Raw genomic sequence first — 5,991 nt, forward strand, 5'->3', positions numbered from 1 at the left:
CCCTGCCTCAGCCTCCCAAAGTGCTGGGATTACAGGCATGAGCCATCCTGCCCAGCAAATACCTTTAAATTGTACATTTTCTAATATGATAGCCATAACATCCTAGAATGGCACAGAGATTGATACCACTAGTATTTCCAAACCGAATTTAGAGTGTTTGCTTCTGTTATTTAGAAGAAGCAAAACCACAATATTTAGTGAGAAATATTTAATATTTAATGTGACCATTACAGAAAGTAACCAAATTATAAAATAAAGGCAACTTTGAAAACCATTTATCTCAGTTCACACTACATATAAACTTACAAAATTCATTGAAGAACACAATACCATGCATAAATGGACTTGCAAAAAAAAAAATCAGACTTAAATGTAATCAAACTCTAATTCCAGAAATTAAATTGTAGGAAACATAGAGGAACAGAAGAACATAACAAACAACATGAAAGAGGTACAGTCAGTGTAATCTAGACTGTGGAGAAATCTCAAGATAAACCACCCAGTATTTTCAGCAAGAAGAAAGTGAAAGAGAAAAAGAGGAGAAAAAGAGGAAGAGGAAGGAAGGGAGAGAGAGAGATCACATATTAGGAGAGGCTTATGAGAACTATCAACCAATATCCACATATGGACCTTGTTTTGATCCTAATTAACTTAAAACAAAAATACCTGATTACAATAAGGCTGGGTGCAATGACTCACTCCTGTAATTCCAACAGTTCGAGTGGCCAAGGTGGACAGATCACTTGAGGTCAGCAGTTCGAGACCAACTGGCCATCATGGGGGAAACCTCATCTCTACTAAAAATACAAAAATTAGCCAGACATGGTGGTGCGTGCCTGTAGTCTGAGTTAAGTGGGAAGCTGAGACATGAGAATTGCTTGAACCTGGGAAGCAGAGGTTGCAATGAGCTGAGATCGAGCCACTGTAATCCAGCCTGGGCAACAGAGAGAGACTCCATCTAAAAAAAAAAAAAAAAAAGTTAGAAATAAAACCAAGGAGATACAGTTAGAAATTTGAGTACTGACTGGATATTTCAGAATATTTGATTTTTAGATATGAGAATGGTTAAATACGGGCATGTTTTTTTAAAAAGACATTGTCTCCTAGAGGTTACTGCTAACCTATTTACAGATCAAATGTTTATTAAGTATATAGGAAGGGGTTGTAGACAGGTGAAGAGATGACTCAGGATTTACCATGAATTGTCAGTTGTTCAATATGAGTGACAAGTACATGGGAGTCCATTATACTATTCTATTTTTTTGTATACTTGAAATTTTCCCTAATACGAAAAATGTTTTAAGAATCAGTAACAGAAACTAGGCAACTGTAAAGTTGGGAAAATGGTCTAGACAATTAAGCTCTTCAAACTAATTATTTGAACTCTGGCCTTTGAGAAGAAGATATATAGAGAGACATAAATCTAGATATAGCTAGAGATACATTGTATTCTCATATAACAGGTTCTCATTCTGACATTCATAATTCTCAGGTAACTGGAGCTAAAATATCCCGTTACCCTTTTACCATTAACAGAAACTATTTTATTTTTCTGACTTATCCAGATAATTTCCCAAATGTTCACATTTCTTTCTGAGCGTGTATAGATACTAAGTAAAGAACTACCTCAGGAATTCTTTATCAAAGCCGTGAATTACAAACATTATCTTTCAGCTGTACTAAGAAGAAATAGTGACATTTTGTGAAGAGAAAAATGTGCCTGCTGAAGAAATCTGGTTAGTAAGCTTTAAAAAAAAATATATATATTTTTCTGGAAATAGTTTTAAATCAAATGTACTAGATATAGTCCATGTACTACAGTATGACATATGAAGAGGATCACAAGATTAAAATCTTAAGCCTAGGCTTCGATAATTTTGCATTACAGTCTATGTCATAGGAATAGATATATTTCATGCCAATTTTGTTCTGCATACATTTTTCATAATGGGGAGCGTAAGAAAAAGAGCATTTTAGCTTTTCAGTTATTTGGAAATACTGTGTTTAATGTATAAGCTAATGTATTACTTCAAACCAAGACAAAAAATGATCTAGTAAATAGCATAAATTAATCAATCAAGTACACGTTCATTGAGCAATGCTCAAGTGGCACCCATGTTGTGAAAGGTGCTGGTATAAAGTTGTATCACACTAGGATTGATGCTCATGATGCTCATTAATATATATAAATACACAAACAATTGTGGCAAACATGGATCTCATACTTTCCTAGTTCACTTCTTCATTTAATAATGGCAATATATTCAGACAAAATGCCCTCCAGCATCCTTTGTAGATAGATGCCATATGACAGTTCTCTCTAATGCAATATATAGTCAGTCCCTGTTATCTGTGAGAGGGTGATTCCAGGACCAATGCAACATCAAAATCCACCAGTACTCATGTATCTGATACAAAAATGGTGTATTAGGTTGGTGCAAAAGTAATTGTGGTATTTGACATTGCTTTTAATGGTATTTGCTTATAATCTATGCATATCCTCTTGTATACGTTGATCATCTTTAGAGTACTTAAACTACCTACTATTAGGTAAACACTAAGTAGTTTTTACCCTGTATTGTTTTCTTATTTGTATTATGTCTAAGTGTCTTATTGTTTTTTCTTCTGAGTATTTTCCACCTACTAGTTGGCTGAATCTGCTGATGTGAAACCCAGAGATAGACTGTAAATAGAAGTCATGGTTTAGTTCTTCTGGAAAAGCACTTTTAAAAACAATAGACTCACTAGCATCCATATTTCACTTTTTTTCGTTTCCTCTTTTTACCAGAAACGAGGGAATAATACTTGGGAGTGCTGCAGCTGATTGTGACCATGAAGACAGATGAAAAAGCTGAGGTTTCCACACTGGATCTTTGAATTGCTACATCATCCTGGAATGCAAACTACCTCTGGATTTCATATTACATAGAATTGATACAACTCTTACATGTAGGCTACTATATTGGAAGGATGAACATTATCTGTTAAAACAAATATGATTCTAAAAGATTGCAAATTATAAACTTCTATAATATATAAAGTAATATATAATGTAAATTTATATTCATAATATTAAGAGGCAATATTTGTGCCATTTTAACTACTACAAATCTCAATTTAAATACTGACTTATGACAACATATAAATGTATACATATTGTAAATTGATATGTACCTAGATGCACAAGCCTGCCTGGGAATTATTTTATAATTCAGGGATGTGGCCTTTGTGATTTTCTCTTACATCTAACATCTATACACAGATGACTCCATCCTTATTATTCCACAGAAGGAAATCTCTGTTGCTACATTACAGGAAGCTGATCTATCTTGTTTGCATGTGTACATTAAAGAATCAATCAAAACAAATGTGTATTTTAAGAAACGATGGCTGCAGAGCACTAAAACGTACAAGTGTAAGTACACACTAATATATGTACCAAACTTTTTATTGCAGCAGTGCAATAGAAGTGAGTACATAAAAATGGGAGTGATTGAATAAATTATAATATATCCATATATGTATATTACATTGATATTAAAGTGTGTTAGATATATGGAGATGTGTAACAACTGCCATAATTCCACTTTTGAACTTTGCATATATGTGTGTGTATGTGTGTGTGAGTGTGTGTGTGTGTGTGTGTATATATATATATATCCTTTAGGGATTGTGATACATAAAAAGTCTGTATTAGCATGGAAATAGAAGGATGTCCACCATACTGACAATATTGGAGAGACTTAAGGGCATTAGGATTAGGATTGGAGGTGAGGTAGTGGTGGAGGTTTGTTTTATTATTATCTTGTCTTCTTTTGCATTATTTAACATAATGGAAACATGTTATACATACAAACACATACACACATAAATTTGTAAAGAAAAAGATTCAGTCCACATTGGAGAGGTAAAGAGAGATAGAGTAAGAAAGAGAGAGAAATTGATTCTAAAATACAACAAAATGGTGGGATTTCTGGCTTTATCATAGAAGGACACATGATAAATGAAGAGGAGTAAACTCCATGTAGCTGATATACCACATTATGTAAGTGTTTGTATGTGTGTTTACTACAATAAGATTTGCCTCCATAATTGATATCACAGTATAAATAGCACAGAGGAGTATAATCAAATCTAAATTCTCAATACAGATCTGATCTAATTTGGATATTTGCTCCTTTTAAATCTCATGTTGAAATATGACCACAAATGTTGGAAGTGGGGTACAGTGGGAGGTGTTTGGGTCATGGGGACAGATCTGTCTTGAATGACTTGGTACCCTCCCCCTATAATGAGTGAGTTCTTACTTTAATAATTCATCCAAGATCTGGTTGTTAAAGAGTCTGGAACCCCCCTTTCTCCCTTTCTCTCTCTTGCTCCCTGTCTCATCATATGACATGCCTGCTCCTCTTCTGCCTTCTGTGATTAAAAGCTTCCCGAGATGCTCACAGCAGTAGATGCTGGCATCATACTTCTTGTACAGTCTGCAGAACTATGAACCGAATAAAACTTGTTTCTTTATCAATTACTCAATCTCAGGTATTCCTTTGTACCCACATCAAATAGACTAACACAAGATCCTTGCTATTATGGCTTTTTGTTGTTACCTTTTATGCTGCAAACTGACCATAAACTTTGTTTTCCAGGCACAGTCTTCGGCCTTAATGCATAAAAAGAAATTATGTCATTTAAAGAACATATCATGAACGCAGTGACTGCTCCTCCAGTCTTTATTGAGAACGCTCAGTTTATTTTCAAAGGCTGATAACATATTTTGCTCTCTGGCACTTTTCAAATCCCTTGGCTCTAGGAAGTATCAAATATTATCCTTCTTTTTATACTCCGTTCATACTAATAAACTGTAGACAGAAAGGAGCTGGGAAGTCAAGCATCAGAATCATTCTGGGGACCTTTTAGATGTGATGCTGGGTTCCTCTTGCACAACAGATATTTTCCTAATACCCTCACTTAATCCCACTATGCTTCTCCAAGAGTAAAATATCTCTCTTTCAATAGCTCTGAATAGTGGACTGTTAAAACTTCACTGTTGATTATAAAAGTAAATTATTATTTAAATTAAAAGTTAAAAGACACAGCCAAAGAAGCAAACATCTACCTCTTCTAAGACCCTATACAAACAAGTGATGTAATAATTAAACAACCCCAGCATAATGGCAAGAGCTAAGGGCCTGGACCCAATCAAATCCCGGTTCTTAGACTTACCATCTTCATAAATCTGGAAAAATACTCATTACTCAAAGGCTCAGATTTCTTACCCAATGTAAGAATCATAACAATACCTCATTTATGGGGTCACTGGAGGATTAAATTCGGTTAGGCACACACCTCAGTTACAGGATATGCTCTGTGGAAGTTAATCATCATCATATTGTTCTGTCACTTTAATATGGATAAATGTTAACATGATTTTCCAAGTGCTTACTATATTATAATGCCTGGTATTTATTCAAAAGCTATTATGGCATTATTCACAGTGTTGCATGTGCATTAATTAATTTAATCTATACAAACATCCTAAAAGGAGGTGGTGTGTATTAAGCACTATTTATATACAAGGAACCTGAGGCACTGACTAACTAGTCATTCATGGAGATGGGATTCACACTCTGGCACTTTAGTTCCTGACAGCAGTTCCCAAACTCTGAACCACTACAATATACTACCACACATGTAGCTCATTACTCCATCTTTAAAGAACATCCATCACTTTTAAAACCTACTTTTGGATAAGCAGTTTTGTTGAAATTACACTTTCTTTTTTTTTATCAAGCTTCTGCTTTTTCTAGGGCAGCCTGCCCTGAAATTTCAGATTTAATTCTGTACATTTTTTCCAATTTTCTAATTTAGTTTCATTTTCACATTTGCTTAATAACCTGAGGCTCACTCTCTCTCTACTACCAATCTTAGATCTTACTGGCATCTTCCCTGTTTCTAAGTACTTTGCTCACCAAAAACCACCTTGTTATACCC

The sequence above is a fragment of the Colobus angolensis genome, unplaced genomic scaffold (genome assembly GCF_000951035.1).
Source record: "Colobus angolensis palliatus isolate OR3802 unplaced genomic scaffold, Cang.pa_1.0 Scaffold681, whole genome shotgun sequence".
Taxonomy (NCBI): domain Eukaryota; kingdom Metazoa; phylum Chordata; class Mammalia; order Primates; family Cercopithecidae; genus Colobus; species Colobus angolensis.